Raw genomic sequence first — 26,755 nt, 5'->3', positions numbered from 1 at the left:
GCTAATTGTTCGTCATCACAGATACTGTTAGCTATACGGCCACGACGCGAAACTGATTTCCAAAATTCGTCTTCCTCCTCTGGGGATGGAACTTAAGTCCCCTGGTTTACTACACCAGTGCTCTACCACTGAGCTAAAGAGGGGCGGCCTAGCAGTACTCTTGCGTACTTCGGCCTTACGGTCGTCTGCATCATCAGACTTCAGCTGACAACACTTCATTTTTCCTTCTAATATTTGCAGCTATGGCGACCCATTACTGCTTGGCTACACATCTGACACGTAACCGATGTGCTCTCCAAACAACAACACTTGCATTTCAGAACATGTCTTTCACACATGTCTACAAAATCACCTTCACCTTCAATTACAGTTTCCTTGCTACTGACAGAGACGTAGGCAAAGTTTAAAGTTGCTATTTACATTACATCACGTTAATCAGAAAAACGGTAATTTACATCTGCAGCGGAACAAAATTCCGTTTGGCTCAGTGTGGGGCTCGAACCCACGACCCTGGGATTAAGAGTCTCACGCTCTACCTACTGAGCTAGCCGGCTGCCGCGGTTAATACCTGCCAGGTAGAACGCCACACAGTACTCGTTTGGGTTGGGTGGTCCCATACAGAATCTCTCCATGCTGCCTAATGTTTTCCTAACGTCACACTCGTCACGTACTTCACTTTTATTTCATAATCATTTCTGAGAGGTAAAGGAATTGCATGACAACATGCAGAGCTAGTGGCGTCAAAATTAACACACATACTTGATGTGACTCAAAAGCCGAACGAGTTACTTTCCGAAGTTGTTTTAGATGTGCAAGTGCCAGTCAAAACTCGCGGTGACGGTACCCTGCCGACCATTTCGCTAGTTAACACCGGTCTTGTTGTGTGTGTTTCAAGCTCAAGAGCAACTCCAAGCAAAAAATTGTCAACAGCAACATTCAGACGGTTTCGTACTGCTCAATTGCTACATCAAAACGGTATGTTTCTTTTTCAGAATTGGAAAAACACGAGCGTGACAGGATTCGAGCCTGTAATCTTCAGATCCGAAGTCCGGCGCCTGATCCATTAGGCCACACGGTCACTGACGACAAACTATAACTTGTATACGACTCATCTCGAAACGCTCACACTCTGAGGAATTGTGTTTTCGTTCTGCACAGCCGCTGCCCCTTGCTCTTTCCCACCCATTCGTTACATTCAACCTCTTACGAGACCGACCAAATATAGACTGGGAAACAAGACCACACACTTTGTGCATTCGGAATCGAAGGCAGGGCGACCCTCGCCGCATTTCCTACGATGGCCATTTGCTACTTCTGCAGAAGCGGCGGCGACGACGACGACGACGACGACGACGACGACGACCGCGAGAGGCTCTGAGATATGTGAGAAATACATGTATAAAATGTAATTCAGACTGCCTCGTCCCACCTTATGCTGTACCGCTTTGGCAATTGCTTTATCTGCGCCATTCGCCTTAATCACATCTGAGAGTAGTTCTTAATAGAACGCCTGTCGCTAATTGTTCGTCATCACGGATAGTGTTTGCTATACGGCCACGACGCGAAACTGATTTCCAAAATTCGTCTTCCTCCTCTGAGGATGGAACTTACGACCCCTGGTTTACTACACCAGTGCTCTACCACTGAGCTAAAGAGGCGCGGGCTAGCGGTACTATTGCGTACTTCGGCCTTACGGTCGTCTGCATCATCAGCCTTCAGCTGACAACACTTCATATTAGCTTCTAATATTTGCAGCTATGGCGACCCATTACTGCTTGGCTACACCTCTGACACGTAACCGATGTGCTCTCCAAACAACAACACTTGCATTTCAGAACATGTGTTTCACACATGTCTACAAAATCACCTTCACCTTCAATTACAGTTTCCTTGCTACTGACAGAGACGTAGGCAAAGATTAAAGTTGCTATTTACATTACATCACGTTAATCAGAAAAACGGTAATTTACATCTACAGCGGAACAAAATTCCGTTTGGCTCAGTGTGGGGCTCGAACCCACGACCATGGCATTAATAGTCTCACGCTCTACCGACTGAGCTAGCCGGCTGCCGCGGTTAATACCTGCCAGGTAGAACGCCACACAGTACTCGCTTGGGTTGGGTGGTCCCATACAGAATCTCTCCATGCTGCCTAATGTTTTCCTAACGTCACACTCGTCACGTACTTCACTTTTATTTCATAATCATTTCTGAGAGGTAAAGGAATTGTATGATAACATGCAGAGCTAGTGGCGTCAAAATTAACATACATACTTGATGTGACTCAAAAGCCGAACGAGTTACTTCCCGACGTTGTTTTAGATGTGCAAGTGCCATTCCAAACTCGCAGTGACGGCACCCTGCCGACCATTTCGCGAGTTAACACCGGTCTTGTTGTGTGTGTTTCAAGCTCAAGAGCAACTCCAAGCAAAAAATTGTCAACAGCAACATTCAGACGGTTTCGTACTGCTCAATTGCTACATCAAAACGGTATGTTTCTTTTTCAGAATTGGAATTACACGAGCGTGACAGGATTCGAGCCTATAATCTTCAGATCCGAAGTCTGGCGCCTGATCCATTAGGCCACAAGGTCACTGACGACCAACTATAACTTGTATACGACTCATCTCGAAACGCTCACACTCTGAGGAATTGTGTTTTCGTTCTGCACAGCCGCTGCCCCTTGCTCTTTCCCACCCATTCGTTACATTCAACCTCTTACGAGACCGACAAAATATAGACTGGGAAACAAGACCACACACTTTGTGCATTCGGAATCTAAGGCAGGGCGACCCTCGCCGCATTTCCTACGATGGCCATTTGCTACTTCTGCAGAAGCGGCGGCGGCGACGACGACGACGACGAACGACGACGACGACGACGACGACGACGACGACCGCGAGAGGCTCTGAGGTATGTGAGAAATACATGTATAAAATGTAATTCAGACTGCTTCGTCCCACCTTATGCTGTACCGCTTTGGCAAATGCTTTATCTGCGCCATTCGCCTTAATCACATCTGAGAGTAATTCTTAATAAAACGCCTGTGGCTAATCGTTCGTCATCACAGGTACTGTTTGCTATATGGCCACAACGCGAAACTGATTTCCAAAATTCGTCTTCCTCCTCTGAGGATGGAACTTACGACCCCCGGTTTACTACACCAGTGCACTACCACTGAGCTAAAGAAGGACCGGGCTATATGGCCACAACGCGAAACTGATTTCCAAAATTCGTCTTCCTCCTCTGAGGATGGAACTTACGACCCCCGGTTTACTACACCAGTGCACTACCACTGAGCTAAAGAAGGACCGGGCTAGCGGCAATCTTACGTACTTCAGCATTACGGTCGCCTGCATCATCAGACTTCAGCTGACAACACTTCATATTTGCTTCTAATATTTGCAGCTATGGCGACCCATTACTGCTTGGATACACATCTGACACGTAACCGATGTGCTCTCCAAACAACAACACTTGCATTTCAGAACATGTCTTTCACACATGTCTACAAAATCACCTTCACCTTCAAATACAGTTTCCTTGCGACTGACAGAGACGTAGGCAAAGTTTAAAGTTGCTATTTACATTACATCAAGTTAATCAGAAAAACGGTAATTTACATCTGCAGCGGAACAAAATTCCGTTTGGCTCAGTGTGGGGCTCGAACCCACGACCCTGGTATTAAGAGTCTCACGCTCTACCGACTGAGGTAGCCAGCTGCCTCGGATAATACCTGCCAGGTAGCACGTCACACAGTACTCGATTGGGTTGGGTGGTCCCATACAGAATCTCTCCATGCTGCCTAATGTTTTCCTAACGTCACACTCGTCACGTACTTCACTTTTATTTCATAATCATTTCTGAGAGGTAAAGGAATTGCATGATAACATGTAGAGCTAGTGGCGTCAAAATTAACATACATACTTGATGTGACTCAAAAGCCGAACGAGTTACTTTCCGACGTTGTTTTAGATGTGCAAGTGCCATTCCAAACTCGCAGTGACGGCACCCTGCCGACCATTTCGCGAGTTAACACCGGTCTTGTTGTGTGTGTTTCAAGCTCAAGAGCAACTCCAAGCAAAAAATTGTCAACAGCAACATTCAGACGGTTTCGTACTGCTCAATTGCTACATCAAAACGGTATGTTTCTTTTTCAGAATTGGAATTACACGAGCGTGACAGGATTCGAGCCTATAATCTTCAGATCCGAAGTCTGGCGCCTGATCCATTAGGCCACAAGGTCACTGACGACCAACTATAACTTGTATACGAGTCATCTCGAAACGCTCAAACTCTGAGGAATTGTGTTTTCGTTCTGCACAGCCGCTGCCCCTTGCTCTTTCCCACCCATTCGTTACATTCAACCTCTTACGAGACCGACCAAATATAGACTGGGAAACAAGACCACACACTTTGCGCATTCGGAATCGAAGGCAGGGCGACCCTCGCCGCATTTCCTACGATGGCCATTTGCTACTTCTGCAGAAGCGGCGGCGACGACGACGACGACGACGACGACGACGACGACGACGACCGCGAGAGGCTCTGAGATATGTGAGAAATACATGTATAAAATGTAATTCAGACTGCCTCGTCCCACCTTATGCTGTACCGCTTTGGCAAATGCTTTATCTGCGCCATTCGCCTTAATCACATCTGAGAGTAGTTCTTAATACAACGCCTGTCGCTAATTGTTCGTCATCACAGATACTGTTTCCTATACGGCCACGACGCGAAACTGATTTCCAAAATTCGTCTTCCTCCTCTGAGGATGGAACTTACGACCCCTGGTTTACTACACCAGTGCTCTACCACTGAGCTAAAGAGGCGCGGCCTAGCGGTACTCTTGCGTACTTCGGCCTTACGGTCGCCTGCATCATCAGACTTCAGCTGACAACACTTCATATTAGCTTCTAATATTTGCAGCTATGGCGACCCATTACTGCTTGGCTACACCTCTGACACGTAACCGATGTGCTCTCCAAACAACAACACTTGCATTTCAGAACATGTCTTTCACACATGTCTACAAAATCACCTTCACCTTCAAATACAGTTTCCTTGCTACTGACAGAGACGTAGGCAAAGTTTAAAGTTGCTATTTACATTACATCACGTTAATCAGAAAAAACGGTAATTTACATCTACAGCGGAACAAAATTCCGTTTGTCTCAGTGTGGGGCTCGAACCCACGACCCTGGGATTAAGAGCCTCACGCTCTACCGACTGAGCTAGCCGGCTTCCTCTGTTATAACTTGCCAGGTAGCACGTCACACAGGACTCGTTTGGGTTGGGTGGTCCCATACAGAATCTCTCCATGCTGCCTAATGCTTTCCTATCGTCACACTCGTCACGTACTTCACTTTTATTTCATAATCATTTCTGAGAGGTAAAGGAATTGCATGAAAACATGCAGAGCTAGTGGCGTCAAAATTAACACACATACTTGATGTGACTCAAATGCCGAACGAGTTACTCTCCGACGTTGTTTTAGATGTGCAAGTGCCAGTCAAAACTCGCGGTGACGGCACCCTGCCGACCATTACGCTAGTTAACACCGGTCTTGTTGTGTGTGTGTTTCAAGCTCAAGAGCAACTCCAAGCAAAAAATTGTCAACAGCAACATTCAGACGGTTTCGTACTGCTCAATTGCTACATCAAAACGGTATGTTTCTTTTTCAGAATTGGAAAAACACGAACGTGACAGGATTCGAGGCTGTAATCTTCAGATCTGAAGTCCGGCGCCTGATCATTTTTTTTTTTTTTAATTCATCTTTCTCCTGTGAGGATGGAACTTACGATGCCTGGTTTATTAGAGCAGTGCTCTACCACTTTTTTTTTTAAAATTGGATTAGCAGTCCAACGCCTTAACCACTTTTTTTTTTCTTATCAATTTTTTTTTGGAGTCCGACGCCTTATCCATTTTTTTGTTTTTTGTTTTTGTTTTAGTTTTTTTTTGTTCGTTGTAATTTGTATATTCGTTTGTTTTCTATCCATCTTCTTTGCGCGTTTCTGCTGTCTGTTTTGCGCTTTTGTTTCATGCAAAATACACCAAATTTAATATGTCGTAGAAATAACTGCTCCTGGAAAGGACATATTCTTGATCTCATACGTTGCTTTATTCAGAATCACAATGAGACAAATGGAAGTCTTTGCAGTGAGTATAACCTTGACTATAGTTCAGGAAAAACGAATTGTTATAACCGATATTCATGTTATCCACGTCCTACTTCATCTCAAGGACGATGTGAAGAAAATTTTGAAATGTTGACTGATACCGGTGCCCATATTGGTTGGTTGTGCGATAGTGTTGGTGTGAGAGATATACTTGAAAATCTAAGACATTAGGCGCACTGCCGGACAGAATATAGTGGATAAAATGTCCCATAAGCCATAGGTATCTGTTATGTTTGGCTGCAGGGAAGAGTCGGTATTCCGGGCGCAGAATGTCGTGGATCTGAATCGCATGAGGTGCAGTCCGGTTGAGCACAGCAAGTTTTTTGCGCGTCCAATTCCAGATGTGCACTTGATCCTTGCAGACAAACAGATGTGCAATAGTCTCAACCATGTGGCACAAGTCGCAGTAGGGACTGGGTGCAAGATTAATCCTGTGCCGCTTTTCTTTCGTCGGAATAGTGTCAGCGACCACGTCATACCATTTGGAGCGGACATCTGTCGGAAGCGTTGGATTATGGATGTTAGCCCAAACGAGGGACCAATTGCAAGCCGGATACTTCTTTTCCAAGGGGCCAGGCAGTGACGGCCGAAGTAAGTGGCGGTACAGTTTTACCGTCGGCTTCTTGGAAAGCTCGTCGTCGAGATAGCTACTTTCAAGGTAATACAGTGCTATATGCTGAAAGTGCGGGCCGACGTGGCCAATGTCCACTGGCGGAGATATATTGCGGGGGCGGGACAGTTGATAGAGCTGCTTCGTGACGGTGTCCTCGCTGGCGGTCAGTATCTGCCATGAGCGTTTCAGATACAGGGCTAGGGCATGAAGATCCATTAGGCCACACGGTCACTGACGACCAACTATAACTTGTATACGACTCATCTCGAAACGCTCACACCCCTGAGGATTTGTGTTTTCGTTCTGCACAGCCGCTGCCCCTTGCTCTTTCCCACCCATTCGTTACATTCAACCTCTTACGAGACCGACAAAATATAGACTGGGAAACAAGAACACACACTTTGTGCATTCGGAATCGAAGGCAGGGCGACCCTCGCCGCATTTCCTACGATGGCCATTTGCTACTTCTGCAGAAGCGGCGGCGGCGGCGACGACGACGACAACGACGACGACCGCGAGAGGCTCTGAGGTATGTGAGAAATACATGTATAAAATGTAATTCAGACTGCTTCGTCCCACCTTATGCTGTACCGCTTTGGCAAATGCTTTATCTGCGCCATTCGCCTTAATCACATCTGAGAGTAATTCTTAATAAAACGCCTGTGGCTAATCGTTCGTCATCACAGGTACTGTTTGCTATATGGCCACAACGCGAAACTGATTTCCAAAATTCGTCTTCCTCCTCTGAGGATGGAACTTACGACCCCCGGTTTACTACACCAGTGCACTACCACTGAGCTAAAGAAGGACCGGCCTAGCGGTAATCTTACGTACTTCAGCATTACGGTCGCCTGCATCATCAGACTTCAGCTGACAACACTTCATATTTGCTTCTAATATTTGCAGCTATGGCGACCCATTACTGCTTGGATACACATCTGACACGTAACCGATGTGCTCTCCAAACAACAACACTTGCATTTCAGAACATGTCTTTCACACATGTCTACAAAATCACCTTCACCTTCAAATACAGTTTCCTTGCGACTGACAGAGACGTAGGCAAAGTTTAAAGTTGCTATTTACATTACATCAAGTTAATCAGAAAAACGGTAATTTACATCTGCAGCGGAACAAAATTCCGTTTGGCTCAGTGTGGGGCTCGAACCCACGACCCTGGTATTAAGAGTCTCACGCTCTACCGACTGAGGTAGCCAGCTGCCTCGGATAATACCTGCCAGGTAGCACGTCACACAGTACTCGATTGGGTTGGGTGGTCCCATACAGAATCTCTCCATGCTGCCTAATGTTTTCCTAACGTCACACTCGTCACGTACTTCACTTTTATTTCATAATCATTTCTGAGAGGTAAAGGAATTGCATGATAACATGTAGAGCTAGTGGCGTCAAAATTAACATACATACTTGATGTGACTCAAAAGCCGAACGAGTTACTCTCCGACGTTGTTTTAGATGTGCAAGTGCCATTCCAAACTCGCAGTGACGGCACCCTGCCGACCATTTCGCGAGTTAACACCGGTCTTGTTGTGTGTGTTTCAAGCTCAAGAGCAACTCCAAGCAAAAAATTGTCAACAGCAACATTCAGACGGTTTCGTACTGCTCAATTGCTACATCAAAACGGTATGTTTCTTTTTCAGAATTGGAATTACACGAGCGTGACAGGATTCGAGCCTATAATCTTCAGATCCGAAGTCTGGCGCCTGATCCATTAGGCCACAAGGTCACTGACGACCAACTATAACTTGTATACGAGTCATCTCGAAACGCTCAAACTCTGAGGAATTGTGTTTTCGTTCTGCACAGCCGCTGCCCCTTGCTCTTTCCCACCCATTCGTTACATTCAACCTCTTACGAGATCGACCAAATATAGACTGGGAAACAAGACCACACACTTTGTGCATTCGGAATCGAAGGCAGGGCGACCCTCGCCGCATTTCCTACGATGGCCATTTGCTACTTCTGCAGAAGGGGCGGCGGCGGCGACGACGACGGCGACGACGACGACGACGACGACGACGACGACCGCGAGAGGCTCTGAGATATGTGAGAAATACATCTATAAAATGTAATTCAGACTGCTTCGTCCCACCTTATGCTGTACCGCTTTGGCAAATGCTTTATCTGCGCCATTCGCCTTAATCACATCTGAGAGTAATTCTTAATAAAACGCCTGTCGCTAACTGTTCGTCATCACAGATACTGTGTGATATACGGCCACGACGCGAAACTGATTTCCAAAATTCGTCTTCCTCCTCTGAGGATGGAACTTACCACCCCTGGTTTACTACACCAGTGCTCTACCACTTTTTTTTTTTTTTTTTTTTTTTTTTTTTTTTTTGTTGGGCCTCCCTTCTCCCCACACAGCCCATCCATTCGCTCTCCTTTTGTGCCTTCTTCGGCGAGCTTCTATGCTATATCGACTGATTTTTTTTTTCAAATTTACTGTGACAGTTAGGGAAATGAAATGATGTTTCGCTTCTTCGCCATGTGAGGCTTCTCCTCCGTAGAACTGAAAATTGAAAAATTAAGGCTTCTTGGGAATTAATAAATTGTCACTCTTGCTTCATACTGAAAAAAATTAAACAAAAATAGAAAGATTGTAACTGAGGAACATGTGCAAGAAGCTTCCACTGCATTGTGTGCAACGAAACCACCTTCCGATATTACCGAGATCCTGGAAAATCATCATAGATGAATGTAGTTGCTGGAGATATGGGGTTCATCCAGCAGTAAGTGTGAAGTCGCAGTGCCGTTTCGGGGTTCTGTCCGAGGCCTTCACGGCTACCGTAGCGGCCCTGGGGCACACGAAGTCCCCACCGTACTTCACCCTCAACAGCGATCCCCTACTTTGGCCTGTGACTACATTTTTCGTAGACGAGGGCTATTAAGATGTTTATCCAATCCCTTGTCTCTGAAACAGAATGTGTAACATGTTACCAAAAGTTTTTTTGTGGTCCCTGCGCGTACATATCTGATAATATTTTGCTCGTTCGTATAGTTCGTATTCTAAAACACGGTCATTGCCGTGTTCAGATATAACGTAATGTACATAATTGCCAAACAACCACAACACAGCATTGGTTTTCTGGACAGGGAAGAAAACACCATCGGGGAAGAGTAATTTTTCAACATTGATCTCAGTACTAACAGTTCTGGTGATAAAGGCTACCCGCCGTTGGAGTCCCCTCCATATTTCGGCGTATCCGCCACAGAGAAAGCGGTGGATCAATGTGTCAACTGCGTCACATCGGATGCACACAATCGTGTCACTAAGACCAATGGAGTGCAACTTTTCGTTAGTGGAAACTACGTTATTAACAACTCGGTACCAGGTTGCCTGAATGTCGGAAGACAGTTCACGATTACTAATATTTTTCCAAATTCTTTTCCAGTCTTTGTCGGGATATCTGCACTCCATTTTGTTGACATGTTCTTTCGTTGTTAAGAGTTCCATTAATTTCCTGCAATTCCTTGATTGTGGATTCGTGACAATACTGTCCATGTAGCTAATCTCTAAAAAGAACTGGCGAATATATTTCAATTTATAATTAATTCCGCCTATATTTATGGGTGGACGTAAATTTTCTGGCTGTAGGAGTCGATACAGCCTGGCTGTAATACTATGTGGATGTTTTTCGATAATTTGTAGGGTCCTCTTTATATATAACGCCGTAGTCTTCCGCCATATATCTGTTAAACCTAGGCCACCTTCAGCGGAAGGTAACGTAACTGTACCGACTGCTACTCTAAAAATATTCCCTGTCCATATAAATCGGCAAATGATACTCATTATACGTTTGGCAATGGGTTTCGAAACTGGCAATATTTGACCTATATATATAGCTTTTGATAAAATGGACCAATTAATTATTCTGATTCGTTGTTTAATGTTCAGATGTCTGGTCTGATTGAGTATTGTGGCTCCTCTGATTGTATCCAGTACTTTCTTCCAATTGTAGGTCATGGTCTGAAGCGGACATCGGTAAAAGGTGACACCCAGAGCGGTGTGACGATCGACGGAGCGTGCCCATTCCAAACGGACATCTTGAAGACCTTTAAGATTTAAAAACGAACTCTTCCCCTCGTTAACCCTAGCGCCTGTAGCTTCACAAAAGATCTGAATATTCGTAGTTAATTTCTCTAAATCTTCGTTACTACGAATAACCACTCCAACGTCATCAGCATACGCATTGGTGACGTTGTTAACGCCAGATATCGTGATGCCCTCAAGATCGACATCGAGTCTCCTTAGTAAAGGCTCCAGTGCAACAACATACAGGAGCATTGACAAAGGACTTCCCTGCGGGACGCCGTTGCGAATTTCAATGGGTGGAGTGAAATGCCCATTTACAGACACTTGTGTTTGGATGCCTTCAACATTGTTAATTAAAACTTGCACAAAATGTTGACTAAAACCCACATAGGTCAACGTTCTGAACAGAAATAAGTGGTTGACCCTGTCAAAAGCCTTTGAGAAGTCGATAAAGGCAAGGCCTCCTGGTGAGGATGACGTTGCAAAAATTGCAGAGACATCCCTATATTCACAAACAGTTTTAAAAATATTCCGCCCCGAGAGACAGGTTTGGTGGTCACCTATGATCTTCTCCATTAGAGGTCTCAGTCTTTCCTTCAGTACACGTGCAATTATTTTATAATCCGAGTTCATCAAACATATTGGTCTCAATTGATTGAGATCTTTAACTGCCGCGTTCCTTCCCTTTGGTATTAGCACAGTTACGCTTTCTTTGAACTCGCGTGGAACAGTAACACCTTGCAACACTTCATTTATCACTTCTGTGAATTGATTACCGATGAGAGGCCAAAATTTACAATAAAACTCTACAGGCAAGCCATCAGGCCCTGGGGACTTACGGGTAGACGAATATTTAAGTATATCAAACACCTCCTCACATGTGATCGCAGTGGTAAGGGACACATTGTCCTCGTCATTGATAACGTTGTCGATACCTGTAGTTCGTAGCAAATCGTTCGCACAGTCTAGATTATACCGGGTATCAGTATATAACGTACGATAAAATCCATAAACTGCATTTAAAATGTCAGAGTGTTCCGTCAGCACCCGGTTATCGCCCACTCTAAGACAAGCAATAAACGCTCTTCTTCTATTTCTTTCATGTTCGAGTAAGTGGTACAGCGATGCGTTTTCGTCCTCCACCGTTGTCGGGACACGAGATTTAATTTTTAAACCCTCCAGCTGTTGTCGCTTGAGACTTATGAGGTGAGCCTTGATCTTCTTTATTTCAATGAAAACCTCATCAGTCATCTGCTGAGCTGATAGTTCCCTTAAGCATGTATAGTAAAATTCAACGGTATTGCGAGACCACATCGCTCGCTCCCTCCCGTAAGCTATTAGGGATGATCTCAATTTCTTTTTAGCACATGAGGTCCACCACGCAAGGCGAGAGCTGTATTTATGGCGCATACGTAGAGCAGCCTGCCATACCTCCGCTACTGTTCTTGATAGGGCACCCTCGAACAACATATGGGTATTCAGCTTCCATAAGGGGCGACCCCAATACGTTCCTTGCTTCTGAAACCGAATGCTGCATTTCACTGCGAGATGGTCCGAAAAGGTAGTGGGAATTACTTCGATACCACTGATTTTATTTTCCAGGTTTGCTGTGACGTATATTCTGTCTATTCTGCTTTGCGAGCGACTACTGATGTACGTAAATTTGACTAACGTGGGGTATTTGCTTTCCCACACGTCTGTCCACTTCATGTTTGTCACCAAAGCCGCCAGTTCCCTGGAGAAGTTAAAATTTGGTCGCTGATCCTTTTTGTGAAGTACACAATTAAAGTCACCACCGATTAAAGCTTCCGCCGGATTCCCCTTAAGTAAATAGACCATATCGTTCTTAAAAAAATTAGCCCTATCATCTCTAGCGTTGTTACCAGAGGGGACATATACATTTAAAACAGTAGTAGTAAAAATTTTACAACTGATGCCCCTCCCATTTTCTAACAGACAGATATCCTTCACATCAATACCATCTTTGACAAGGATCGCAGTCCCACATGTGGCTTCCGGTGCAATATTTAAAATCTCTTGAAAACCTGGGACATAAAAGTTGTGGACATTAAATTCCTGGAGGAGGGCTATATCAGTATCCGACTGGTAAAGGAAATCTTTTAAAGAAGCGACTTTCGTTTCACTGCGAATCCGATTTATATTGATCGTGGTCACATTATATGTCAGTTCCGTTGGCATAGGTGCAGGTAAAAGAAATTGGCTAATGAAGTATACCCCATGCAGAGTCACGTCTGTACCATTCCATTCTGTCTGTCAGAAAGAAAAATAGACATTAAAAAAAAAATTAAATGCCACTAGCATGTGTCAGGTCCATCTCCATTCCGTGGTCGGTGCGATCTTCTTGGGCATCGGCCCAATCAAGTCCTTTTCCTGAGACAGTTCGGTCTAAATCCATAGTAGTGCCGGTCTGCAAACGTGCGACGCCAAGCGGTGCGCGAGGTTGTTGTTGAAGATCATCTGCATCGGCACGACTCATCTCCGCTTCAGTACACTCGTTAACTCGTGCTACTGGGCATTGTTCTCGTAGTCGTTCATTATCCCTTAAATGTTTTAACTTTTCCCGCAATGCAGGAGCTAAACTCTCTGCTGCTTTGTGTGCCAATCTCCTCTTCTTGCCTTTCTTCGAAGATCTCTTCGGCGATCTAGCAGGAGATGAAGTTTGCGACCTGTCAGGAGAAGTACCGGATGATACGTCTGACGTCGCCTGTTCCTTTTTTCGGACAAAAGTCTGCGTATCGCATTCCACAACGGCAGAAGGAGGCGCATCTTTTTCCATGGCTCCCACTGGTAGCAACCCAGTCTCCAATTCTACACTATCGCTCGTTGTGGTTTCCTTGACGCAAGTGTCTTCTGTGGGCGCCAACGTGAAACCAATGTCCAGATTGCTATCTTCGTTCATAGTTCCCGCAGAGTGGATGCCTGGAGCGTCCACTCCTCGGAAGCTAGTGGCAATATCCTCACGTTGGTGGGAATCCTGACGACGCAAGGAAACCTCCGTTGCGGGTATTTGGGGATCTTCGGCCGAGTCCGCGGAAGAACGAGCAACCACAGTGGGAGAGTTGGAAAAAGTTGGCGTCGGCATAGATTCGAGGGGCGCGGAGCTGATCGGCAGACCATCCGCAAATCTAGAGCTTGAAGCCGGAGTATCATCGACAACCGCCCGCGAGGCAGCAGGCTCCCCGCGCACAGGCGGCACCGACTCGCCTCGGCTGCGGAAGTCAGCAGCGGCAGCGTATGACAACTTCATACCAACAACAGGGCCGGAACTCGGCATCTCGTCACGCGGTAACTGCGGGACACGCCTCCGTGAACATTCTGCACGAATGTGTTCCGTGGAATTGCATAAAGCGCAAGTCCGCGGTTGCCCATCATAGATAATCAAAGCACGATACCCACAAATATTAAGATAAGAGGGGACATGCTTCTGTAATTCAATCTTAATTTGCCTTACGCCGTTCAAGACAGGAAACATATGAGCTTCAGACCACCTTTCTGCCACATTGGAAATAATTCTGCCATAAGGCCGAAGGGCAACATTAAGTTCTTCGGGCGGAATTTCAAAAGGGAGCTCAAACACTCTGATCGTACGAATCCCGTACCCAGCATGACTAACAGCAACGTCACTCACATTCCCATCAGAATGATTAAACTTCACGCTACCCCCGCAACGATCCACAATGGAACTACATAATTCTGGACTTTTCATCTTCAGATACACAGCATTTGTCACAAACGAGAGATAAACTCCGACAACATCATCACCGTTAATCAATACTTTTTCGATAAACCACGCTTTAATTTCAAATGCTTTAGGTCGAACGAAATTTCGATCGAAAGTAAACTTGATTGTGTCTTTCCTCAAATAATTCGACCTATTCATTCTAGAACTTCATGAATACAAGTGCAACACGAATAGCGGCTTAGCAGCACCACTAACCTCAAACGCAGCGACTCAGCCTGTGTTTACTACAGCCAGACGTCCAGCTCCGCCACACGTCCGTCCCGCTCGGCGGCTGACTCGCGAATGCCACTGGGCTAAAGAGGTGTGGCCTAGCGGTACTCTTGCGTACTTCGGCCTTACGGTCGCCTGCATCATCAGACTTCAACTGACAACACTTCATATTTGCTTCTAATATTTGCAGTTATGGCGACCCATTACTGCTTGGCTACACATCTGACACGTAACCGATGTGCTCTCCAAACAACAACACTTGCATTTCAGAACATGTCTTTCACACATGTCTACAAAATCACCTTCACCTTCAAATACAGTTTCCTTGCGACTGACAGAGACGTAGGCAAAGTTTAAAGTTGCTACTTACATTACATCACGTTAATCAGAAAAACGGTAATTTACATCTGCAGCGGAACAAAATTCCGTTTGTCTCAGTGTGGGGCTCGAACCCACGACCCTGGGATTAAGAGTCTCGCGCTCCACCTACTGAGCTAGCCGGCTGCCTAGGTTAATACCTGCCAGGTAGAACGCCACACAGTACTCGTTTGGGTTGGGTGGTCCCATACAGAATCTCTCCATGCTGCCTAATGTTTTCCTAACGTCACACTCGTCACGTACTTCACTTTTATTTCATAATCATTTCTGAGAGGTAAAGGAATTGCATGACAACATGCAGAGCTAGTGGCGTCAAAATTAACACACATACTTGATGTGACTCAAAAGCCGAACGAGTTACTTTCCGACGTTGTTTTAGATGTGCAAGTGCCATTCAAAACTCGCGGTGACGGCACCCTGCCGACCATTTCGCTAGTTAACACCGGTCTTGTTGTGTGTGTTTCAAGCTCAAGAGCAACTCCAAGCAAAAAATTGTCAACAGCAACATTCAGACGGTTTCGTACTGCTCAATGGCTACATCAAAACGGTATGTTTCTTTTTCAGAATTGGAAAAACACGAGCGTGACAGGATTCGAGCCTATAATCTTCAGATCCGAAGTCCGGCGCCTGATCCATTAGGCCACACGGTCACTGACGACCAACTATAACTTGTATACGACTCATCTCGAAACGCTCACACTCTGAGGAATTGTGTTTTCGTTCTGCACAGCCGCTGTCCCTTGCTCTTTCCCACCCATTCGTTACATTCAACCTCTTACGAGACCGACCAAATATAGACTGGGAAACAAGACCACACACTTTGTGCATTCGGAATCGAAGGCAGGGCGACCCTCGCCGCATTTCCTACGACGGCCATTTGCTACTTCTGCAGAAGCGGCGGCGGCGGCGACGACGACGACGACGACGACGACGACGACGACGACGCCCGCGAGAGGCTCTAAGATATGTGAGAAATACATGTATAAAATGTAATTCAGACTGCTTCGTCCCACCTTATACTGTACCGCTTTTGCAAATGCTTTATCTGCGCCATTCGCCTTAATCACATCTGAGAGTAATTCTTAATAAAACGCCTGTCGCTATTTGTTCGTCATCACAGGTACTGTTTGCTATACGGCCACGACGCGAAACTGATTTCCAAAATTCGTCTTCCTCCTCTGAGGATGGAACTTACGACCCCTGGCTTACTACACCAGTGCACTACCACTGAGCTAAAGAAGGACCGGCCTAGCGGTAATCTTACGTACTTCGGCATTACGGTCGCCTGCATCATCAGACTTCAGCTGACAACACTTCATATTTGCTTCTAATATTTGCAGCTATGGCGACAAATTACTGCTTGGCTACACATCTGACACGTAACCGATGTGCTCTCCAAACAACAACACTTGCATTTCAGAACATGTCTTACACACATGTCTACAAAATCACCTTCACCTTCAAATACAGTTTCCTTGCGACTGACAGAGACGTAGGCAAAGTTTAAAGTTGCTATTTACATTACATCACGTTAATCAGAAAAACGGTAATTTACATCTGCAGCGGAACAAAATTCCGTTTCTCTCAATGTGGGGCTCGAACCCACGACCCTGGGAGTAAGAGTCTCGCGCTCTACCTACTGAGCTAGCCGGCTGCCTCGGTTAATACCTGCCAAGTAGAACGCCACACAGTACTCGTTTGGGTTGGGTGGTCCCATACAGAATCTCTCCATGCTGCCTAATGTTTTCCTAACGTCACACTCGTCACGTACTTCACTTTTATTTCATAATCATTTCTGAGAGGTAAAGGAATTGCATGACAACATGCAGAGCTAGTGGCGTCTAAATTAACACACATACTTGATGTGACTCAAAAGCCGAACGAGTTACTTTCCGACGTTGTTTTAGATGTGCAAGTGCCATTCAAAACTCGCGGTGACGGCACCCTGCCAACCATTTCGCTAGTTAACACCGGTATTGTCATGTGTGTTTCAAGCTCAAGAGCAACTCCAAGCAAAAAATTGTCAACAGCAACATTCAGACGGTTTCGTACTGCTCAATGGCTACATCAAAACGGTATGTTTCTTTTTCAGAATTGGAAAAACACGAGCGTGACACGATTCGAGCATGTAATCTTCAGATCCGAAGTCCGACGCCTGCTCCATTAGGCCACACGGTCACTGACGACCAACTATAACTTCTATACGACTCATCTCAAAACGCTCACACTCTGGGGAATTGTGTTTTCGTTCTGCACAGCCGCTGCCCCTTGCTCTTTCCCACCTATTCGTTACATTCAACCTCTTACGAGACCGACCAAATTAAGACTGGGAAACAAGACCACACACTTTGTGCATTCGGAATCGAAGGCAAGGCGTCCCTCGCCGCATTTGCTACGATGGCCATTTGCTACTTCTGCAGAAGCGGTGGCGGCGACGACGACGACGACGACGACGACCGCGAGAGGCTCTGAAATATGTGAGAAATACATGTATAAAATGTAATTCAGACTGCCTCGTCCCACCTTATGCTGTACCGCTTTGGCAAATGCTTTATCTGCGCCATTCGCCTTAATCACGTCTGAGAGTAATTCTTAATAAAACGCCTGTCACTAATTGTTCGTCATCAAAGCAATGTTTGCTATACGGCCACGACGCGCAACTGATTTCCAAAATTCCTCTACCTACTCTGAGGATGGAAATTACCACCCCTGGTTTACTACACCAGAGCTCTACCACTGGGCTAAAGTGGCGTGGCCTAGCGGTACTCTTGCGTACTTCGGCCTTACGGTCGGCTGCATCATCAGACTTCAACTGACAACACTTCATATTTGCTTCTAATATTTGCAGCTATGGCGACCCATTACTGATTTCCTAAACATCTGACACGTAACCGATGTGCTCTCCAAACAACAACACTTGCATTTCAGAACATGTCTTTCACACATGTCTACAAAATCACCTTCACCTTCAAATACAGTTTCCTTGCGACTGACAGAGACGTAGGCAAAGTTTAAAGTTGCTATTTACATTACATCACGTTAATCAGAAAAACGGTAATTTACATCTGCAGCGGAACAAAATTCCGTTTGTCTCAGTGTGGGGCTCGAACCCACGACCCTGGGATTTTTTTTTTCTTTTTTTCTTTTTTTTTTCTTTTTTTTTTTAGGAAGGGAAAAATAAACATGTGCTCCGATTTGTAATGAAAATAGAATGAACATAGTATTTATGAGTTCTAGGCTGCCGTTGCGCAATATAAGAAAAGAAAGGAAATGTCTTCTTGAGGTGCACAAAAGACTATCACATCATTGTCGAAAGGAAATTTGTTCCGCTGCTCTGCGACAGAAGGAAAATGTTGAGAGAAAAATGGGAAGGAAAAAAAATGCCTTCTGCATTAGTGAGCATCTGAATAGTATCTTAAAATTCCGGCAAGAAATAAAGTCCCAGGAAGCAAATAGGATTCAGACATACAGGCAACTGGCAACCTCTACTATCCAAATATTGTATTTGAAGCATTTAACCGTTAATTATGATTTTTAGCATATTTCCAAATAACCTCCTGTAGTCACAATGTTAGCTTATTTTAAAGTGTTCAATTTATATGTAAGAATAATAGTCTAGAAAAGTAGCATGCCTATTCTGCATAATAAACGATGCTGTGTGGCCCATGATCCACGTTGTAGCGTTGTTTTTTGCTCGTGGATACCTCAGTTTTTGTGGCTGAGTGATCTCTAAAAGTTCTACACCACTGGGCGTCGTACGGTCTATCACTGACAATCGTTGACGAAGAAAGGTTGTAATTTCTTCTGTATGTCCGCAAGTGAACCTATGAAGGAGCGTATCGACTCTTCCGCATGCGTCACAGTTGGGCGTTGGTTGAAGGCCTATTTTATGTAGCTTTTCATTCGTTGCTACTTTATCGTTGACTGTGAGATACCAGTCTGCTATGACGCGCGATGGTAACATGTCGTTGTGCACATTCCGCCATATTATACTCCAATGTATATGTGGATATTTTTCTTCGAGACGATTCCTGTGGTTTGTTGTCATGAGAAGGTCATAAAGCTTCCTGTTCGTCAGGCTTCCGGTATCGACGATGTTGTGTCGAATGTAGCTCATTTCCATGTAGTATAGTCGCACATGTCGGTAAGAAAGTGGAATGCCGGCGATATTAACGGGTGGGTCCAAGCTATGAGGTTTCCACCGCAGAATGAGGTTTCTGATGAGACTGGTCCGCCGGGTACGAAACTCCTTCCTGATGCGATTTAGGAGCAGGGTGACACATTTTTTGTGTACTTTAATGAGGTTAAGGCCACCTTTGGACGAAGGTAAGGTTAAGGTATCGAACTGAACTTTGAAAATATGCCCCCTAAAAATAAACCAACATAACGCTTGTTGTATACTCTTGGCTAGGTGGTCGGAGATTGGAAGAATTTGCGCCAAATAATTCATCTTGCTCGTAATGGTCATCTCGATGGTCTTAACTTTCTGTAGTATGTTCAAGTCACGGTCGGAGTGAAGCATCAAAGCAGCACGTAATTTATGAAGCATGTGTGACCAGTTCTTCGTCAGGAATTTGTCTGGTTTGGCTTCAAAAGTAACACCGAGGGTTGTGTGAGAACCCTTTACCTTGCACCAGGTAACATGGGATATGTCTCCGATACCGCCACCGATTTGCAAAACTGTGGTTTTAGTTCTATTGAGTATTGCTCCTGAAAGAAACGTGAATGTTTGTAGTACAGTTGCTGCTGACAGAAGTTGTTGCGATGATGACACAGTTACGCATATATCGTCAGCATACGCAATGCATGGGATAGTGACAGACTCGACGCTAAGCCCGATCCCGCTATGCACTAAGTTGTTCAGGAGCGGCTCTACTGCAATGGCGTACAAAATCATTGAGAGAGGACATCCTTGGCGGATGGACTGCTCGATGGAAACTTCTTTTGTAAAATGGCCATTAATGAGAATCCGTGAAGAGGCGTTTGTAGTAAGTTTGCGAATTAATTCTATGAGATGAGGTCCAAATCCTAGTTTCTTCATGCTTTGAAAGAGGAAATCATGACGTACACGGTCATAAGCCTTCTCAAAATCTAGAAAGATCAGAGCGCCCTGTCCTTTAGTTTCAGCATATGAACAGATGATGTCCCTCAAATCGCAGGCAGCTGAAATTGCACTTCGACCTTGCATTGCACTGTACTGGTAACTGCCTAAAACCTTGTACATAACTGTTTGCTTCCTTAGCTTAATCGATCTGGTGATGATTTTGAAGTCGGCATTCAGGAGTGTGATGGGTCGCATGTTTTCAACCTTCCTGCTGTTCCCTTTTTTCGGTAAGGGCAGGATGATACCTTCCGTAAATGCCTTGGGTATGACTTCCAGGTGCCAGAGTTCATTCGCTATCTCGAGGAGTGTCGGACCGAGGACGTTCCAGTATCGCTGGTAAAACTCAGCGCTGAGACCATCAGGTCCTGGTGATTTCCCTTTCTTTGCACTGTGAACCGCCAGTCGGATTTCGTCCTGTGTGAAAACAGATTACAACTTTGCATTATCCTGTTGTGACAAGCGACAGCTCAAGGTCCTAAGAAAATCCTCGCACGAGCGTTCATCAACGAGTTGCTTCTTGTAAAGTTGACTATAATAGTCGTAGACATGCGAGATGATGTCACGTTGCTTCGTGATGGCATTCTCAGCGTCATCAACGACGGCTTCAATCAACATGGCTTTACACCGTTTCGTCGTTCTCAGGATGTGATACAGAGAGGCCCGTTCTTCGGCGGCAACGTCCTTAGGGTGGGCTCGCACGATGATGCCATGCATGCGTTGGCGTTGTACCGAAGTGATTTTCGCTTTATATCGTTTGATCTTGACGTCGATGTCTCCAGAAGGATTGTTAGTGCGACTGTACAGTTCTCTCAAACAGCGATAATAAAATTCAATAGTCTGTTTCTGCCAAAAGCTTTTTTGTCGGGCGTAGCTCATGACGGTCAGGCCTAATTTAGGCTTAGCACACTGAATCCACCACTGTAGAACGGTAGCGTAACGACGTCGGTGCCGCTGGAGCTGTTGCCACGTTAAGTTCACCTCCTCTTCAAGTTGGGCATCCTGCAGAAGGCTGACATTCAATTTCCAGTAGCCCTTCCCGCGGTAAATTGGCTGGCGGTGTAGGTTGAGGTAACACTGATATGCACAATGGTCGGAGATATTGACAGGAGCTATGTCACAGTTCACAGTGTGTCGCTGAAGGGCATCGGACACATAGATCCTATCCAGCCGACTGGCAGAATGACTGGTTACGAAGGTGTACGCTACCCGTTCACCGTGCAGTTGTTCCCATGTATCGTGAAGACGCATGCCATGAATTAAGTGTTCAAGTTCGATACATCTGTTCGTGTTAGGAGTTTGGTCTCTGTCATTGAGCACACAATTGAAGTCACCACCAAGGATGAGAAGTTCACGATAACCGCTAAGAAGAATGGGAACCTCGGTTTTATAAAATTTTGCACGATCTCTCTTATGAGTGCTACCTGAGGGGGCGTACACGTTAACAATCTGCACACCATTCACTCTAAGAGAAATGCCACGACCACTGAGCAGCCGCTGCACATCCGTAAAGGGTATACCGTCTCGCAAAAGGATGGCAGTGCCTACTGCATCCTGAAGATTGATGTTATCAATAAGAACGTAACCGGGCACTTCTAAGGCTGTGATTACCTCCTGTAGGAGGGCAATGTCAACGCTGGTACCATACAAGAAATCATTGAGCGAACGGAGTTTCACCGCACTTTGAATTCTATTGACGTTAAGTGTGGTAATGTTGTAGGTTTGGCTGTCACCCATGATGGTTCAGAGGACAATGAGCTGCGAGTTTCGCATCGTCCTTCTCTCCGGCTTTGAACCAAACTCGTTGGTAACGTTTGGAGTACGAAACGAAATGTCAAAACCAATAACGGACCAGGGAGGGGAAGGTCGCAGCGCGATGGTCATGCGCGAGAGCAGCTACTGCTGCATCTCCTCGTTCTGCTGCCACCACGGCTCATTGCTGTCGGGGTGCTGCGCGGTGCGCGCGCCGCCCTGCCCGCCACCGCCGGCTGAGTCTGTCAACGTGGTCGCATCCGCCTGGCCACCACGTGGGGCTGCGACTGACGTCAGCGAGTTCCTGCGAGATCGCTGCTGCAGCTGCTCGCTGCTCTGCTCGCTCTTCCTCTTGGCCGTTACGGTGCTCTGATCCCTTTCAGCGCTCAGTAGTGCCTTCAGGTGTTTGGTTTGTTCACGAATGCGTTCTTGCCTCGCGGTGTCCTCGCAGCGCACGTGGCAAGAAGATTGAGGTTCAGTCTCGCTGCCACTTTCTGACATGTGCACGGGTCCTAAATCATTCGACTTTTCCTCTTTGCTACTATTCCCTTTGCTTCTCCTTCGGCGGCCTTTCTTCGTGTCTGCTACAGTCTCTACCGATAGGGGTGGTTCAGGCAGACTGATCTGCACCCGCTCCTGTATCTCACACGGCTTAGTTTCAGAGGTGGCTGGCGCATCGTTGGTATCCAGCGGTAACTGCCCCGGTGAAGATGACGGTGCCGAATCGACGTCCGTCCTATCGCGAATGTCTTTGGCACTGCATTCCACCTGAACTGGCACCTCCGCCTCGCTGACATGTTCCGGCTGCCGGGGTGGTGGTACGGTCCCCGCGACCACCTCACTCAATAGTGGTACTAGCTTTTCACTACCGTCTGCAGGACGTTCCCGTGGAAGTGTGTGTGTGTGTTTGAGGTTTACGGGCGCTAAACAGCGTGGTCATCAGCGCCCAAGCGCATAGAAACAGGAACACAGGCGGTGAAGGGACGAAGACGGACGCCGAACAAGGAGAACGGCTAAAAGACACAGGCCTGATGCAGTTCCAAATGCGCACATACAGAGGCAAAACAAGAGGAGAATAAACACACTAAAAAAGGAAAGGAAACACAAGGAAAAGAGAACAGATACCGAAGTGAAACAAGGAGATAATCGTGACTGGCGGACCTCTTACCTAAAAACTGGGTGAGCCAGTCACCCAGCAGCACATTAAAACCTTCTCCCTAAAATCCGAGGCAACAGATTGGACAGGACACAAAACCGTAAAACCTTAACCACAGTCGCTGCGTCGTCTTGCAAAATAGAGGGCAAATCCGGTGGCAAGGAAACCACCGCCCTCTGGTCAGAGAATAAAAGACAGTCAAGTAAAATGTGGCGGACAGTAATCTGGACGCCACAAGCACTGCAGATTGGGGGGTCCTCCCGCCGGAGTAAAAAACCATGCGTGAAGGGACTGTGTCCAATGCGGAGGCGAGTGAGGAGAACCTCATCCCGCCTGTATGACTGGTAGGACGTACGCCATGGTCGCGTAGTGGCCTTTACCAGACGCAGCTTATTGTCAGAAACTGCCAACCACTCCTCTTCCCATTGATGCATAACACGAAAACGCAAAAGGGAGGTTACAGCATGGAGGGGGACGGCACATTCAACAACGTGAGGGAGGGAACATGCATCTTTGGCAGCCACATCCGCCAGTTCGTTGCCCCTAATACCCACGTGCCCCGGCACCCAGCAGAAGGAAACCGCCTTCCCCTGCCGTTGCAGGTGGAGTAGGGCATCATGGATGTTCTGGACGACCGTATCCGCTGGGTACAAGTGTTGAATGGTCTGAAGGGCACTCAGGGAGTCAGAACAGATGAGGAACTTAATACTGGGAACACATCTCATCTGCTCCAATGCCCGCAGTATTGCAAACAATTCGGCATCGAGGATGGTAAACACCGCAGGAAGCCGTAACTTGACTACTCGATCAGGGAAAACAACAGCACAACCAACAGTGTCCCCCTGTTTAGAGCCATCTGTGAATACAGGTACATGGTCCGGATGCTGGTTTAAAATATCGTAAAATAAGGAGGTAAAAACAAACGCCGGAGTGCAGTTCCTCCGGTTCTCCGACAAGTCTAAGAGGACACTGGGCCTCTGGAGCAACCAGGGAGGCAGGCGAGTAAAGCCTTGTCGTTGGGGGGCCACACGCTCCACACCAAGGGACTCAAGCAAATGCTTGGCACGAATCCCAAATGGTTTTGTTGCCCTGGGACGACTGGAAAAGAGACGTTCCATAGGCGGTCGGGCAACGGTAGGGTACACAGGGGAGGTAGGACAGGCAAGGAAATGACACACCCGTCGCACCATGAGGAGTTTCCGCCGGATGGCGAGCGGCGGTTCCCCTGCCTCAACACACAGGCTGGGGATGGGACTGGTACGGAAGGCACCAGTGGCCAGCCTGATACCCTCATGGTGTACTGCGTCAAGGATCTTCAGATACGAAGGCCTTGCTGACCCATACACGGTGCAAGCATAGTCAAGACGCGATCGGACGAAAGCCCTATAAAACTGCAGCAGACGCGCCCGATCTGCTCCCCAGGACCGATGGCTCAGACACTTCAAAATATTCAGTGCCTTCAGGGCCCGCACCTTGAGGTCTTTAAGGTGAGGCAACCACGACAACTTGGAATCAAAAGTGAGGCCCAGGAACCTCACAGTGTCTCTAAAAGGAAGAACGGTGTCCCTCAGACGCAATTCAGGGGAGGTAAAAAGACGCCGAGAACGATTAAAATGAACACACACAGATTTGTCTGCAGAAAAGGTAAAACCCGTCTTTGCAGTCCATGCCTCTAAGCGCTTTATCGTAAGCTGTAACTGCCGACTAGCACTGACAAGACTGGAGGAAGAACAGAAAACAGCAAAATCGTCCACAAACAAGGAGCATTGGGCAGGACTCCGGATAGTGGACGTGATACTGTTAATAGCAACGGCAAAGAGGGTGACACTTAAAACGCTGCCCTGAGGAACACCATTCTCCTGCACGTACAAATCCGATAGCACATTACCAACCCGATACCGAAGGAGGCGGTGAGAAAGAAAGGACCGAATGAAGATGGGGAGACGGCCACGAAAGCCCCACTCATGGAGTTGATTGAGGATAAGGCGGCGCCAAGTAGTGTCATACGCCTTATTAATGTCAAAGAAGACCCCTAGACAATGCTGGTTACGTAGAAAGGCCTGCTGGATGGCGGCCTCAAGCAGGGTCAAGTTGTCTATAGTGGAACGACATCTCCAAAAGCTACACTGAGAGGGGTTAAGGAGCTGCCTGGTCTCGAGCAGCCAAACCAGGCGGCGGTTGACCATGCGTTCCAACGTCTTCCCAACACAGCTCGTCAAGGCAATACTCCGATAACTACTGGGATGCGTTCGGTCCTTCCCTGGTTTGAGGAGGGGAATCAAAATTGCCTCCCTCCACGAGTCAGGGTACGTGCCAGATAACCATATCATATTGAAACAGTTCAGGAGAACTTCCTTGGATGGCAGCGACAGGTGCCGCAGCATGCTGTACCGGATTTGATCATGACCAGGCGCAGTATCATGAGCCACAGACAGCGCAGAATCCAGTTCCCACATTGTGAAGGGGCAGTTATAGGGTTCAGAATTTAGAGACCGGAAGTCCAAGTGACCCCTTTCGATGGCAGTGCGGTAGCGGCAGAAATCTGGATCACAGTTAATAGTGGCGGTAGATTCCGCAAAATGCATGGCCAGTGTCTGGGCAATGTCTCTCGGCGCCGTGAGGAGACATCCCTGATGCAGCAATGCCGTGACAGGTAGCTGGCTGAGTTTCCCGGAAATCCTCCTGATGGCTTCCCATACTTTCGTAGAACTAGTGGAGCGAGAGATGGAATTCAAGAACGATTGCCATGACCGTCGTTTGCTCTCTTTAATCACCCGCCGCGCTCTGGCCCTTGCCACTCGAAAGGCCGCAAGATTGTCAGCTGAGGGACGGCACTTGAAGCGGCGCAGTGCTGCACGGCGGGCGCGGATGGCTGAGTGGCACTCAGTGGTCCACCAAGGGACAGGACGCCTCTTGGGATGACCGTATGACCGTGGGATGGACAATTCAGCAGCATGAGAGATCACGGCTGCAACATGGTCTACCCATTCGTGGACGCTGGTACGGTGTTCCAAAACAGCCAGTTGGCTGAAAAGTGTCCAGTCAGCTCTGCAAAGGTGCCACCGGGGCGGCACTGGTAATGCCACAGCCTCATCCAGGAGGCGAATCCAGAGGGGGAAGTGGTCACTAGAATGGAGGTCAGCTGCAGCCTCCCACAGAGCAGAATCCGCGAGTGCTGGAGAGCAAAAGGAAAGGTCAATAGCCGATGACGATCCGGAAGCAGTACAGAAATGAGTGGGAGCACCAGAGTTGAGGAGGCACAGTTCTTCAGACATCATGACGCTTTCCAGAATGCGACCCCTGGGGCAAGTAGTCGGAGAGCCCCATAAGACATTATGAGCGTTGAAGTCCCCCAGAAGAAGAAACGGGCGAGGGAGTTGGCTAATAAGGTCCATGAGAGCCTCAGTGTCTATCGCATCCGGAGGTGGTAAATAAACAGAACAGACTGTGAGCCTCCGACCCACAAGAATGTCAACTGCAACTGCTTGCAAGTCGGTGACGAGAGGGAGCTCAGATGAGGGGTGCACATCACGGACAAAAACTGCAACA

The 26,755-nt window shown here is 46.9% G+C and overlaps 2 non-coding genes across 2 annotated transcripts; both read right to left on the bottom strand.

The window, feature by feature from the left end:
• Window positions 1-481: 481 nt before the first annotated feature.
• Window positions 482-553, bottom strand: Trnak-cuu (transfer RNA lysine (anticodon CUU)). The gene has a single exon. It is a non-coding gene; the product is annotated as a tRNA-Lys (tRNA).
• Window positions 554-1,996: 1,443 nt separating this feature from the next.
• On the bottom strand, window positions 1,997-2,068 carry Trnan-auu (transfer RNA asparagine (anticodon AUU)). Its single transcript has one exon. It is a non-coding gene; the product is annotated as a tRNA-Asn (tRNA).
• Between the last annotated feature and the right edge of the window lie 24,687 nt (window positions 2,069-26,755).

This window comes from Schistocerca gregaria, chromosome 1 (assembly GCF_023897955.1).
Source record: "Schistocerca gregaria isolate iqSchGreg1 chromosome 1, iqSchGreg1.2, whole genome shotgun sequence".
Lineage (NCBI taxonomy): Eukaryota > Metazoa > Arthropoda > Insecta > Orthoptera > Acrididae > Schistocerca > Schistocerca gregaria.
Note: the sequence above shows the minus strand (reverse complement) of the source record. Positions and strands in the feature narration are given on the sequence as shown.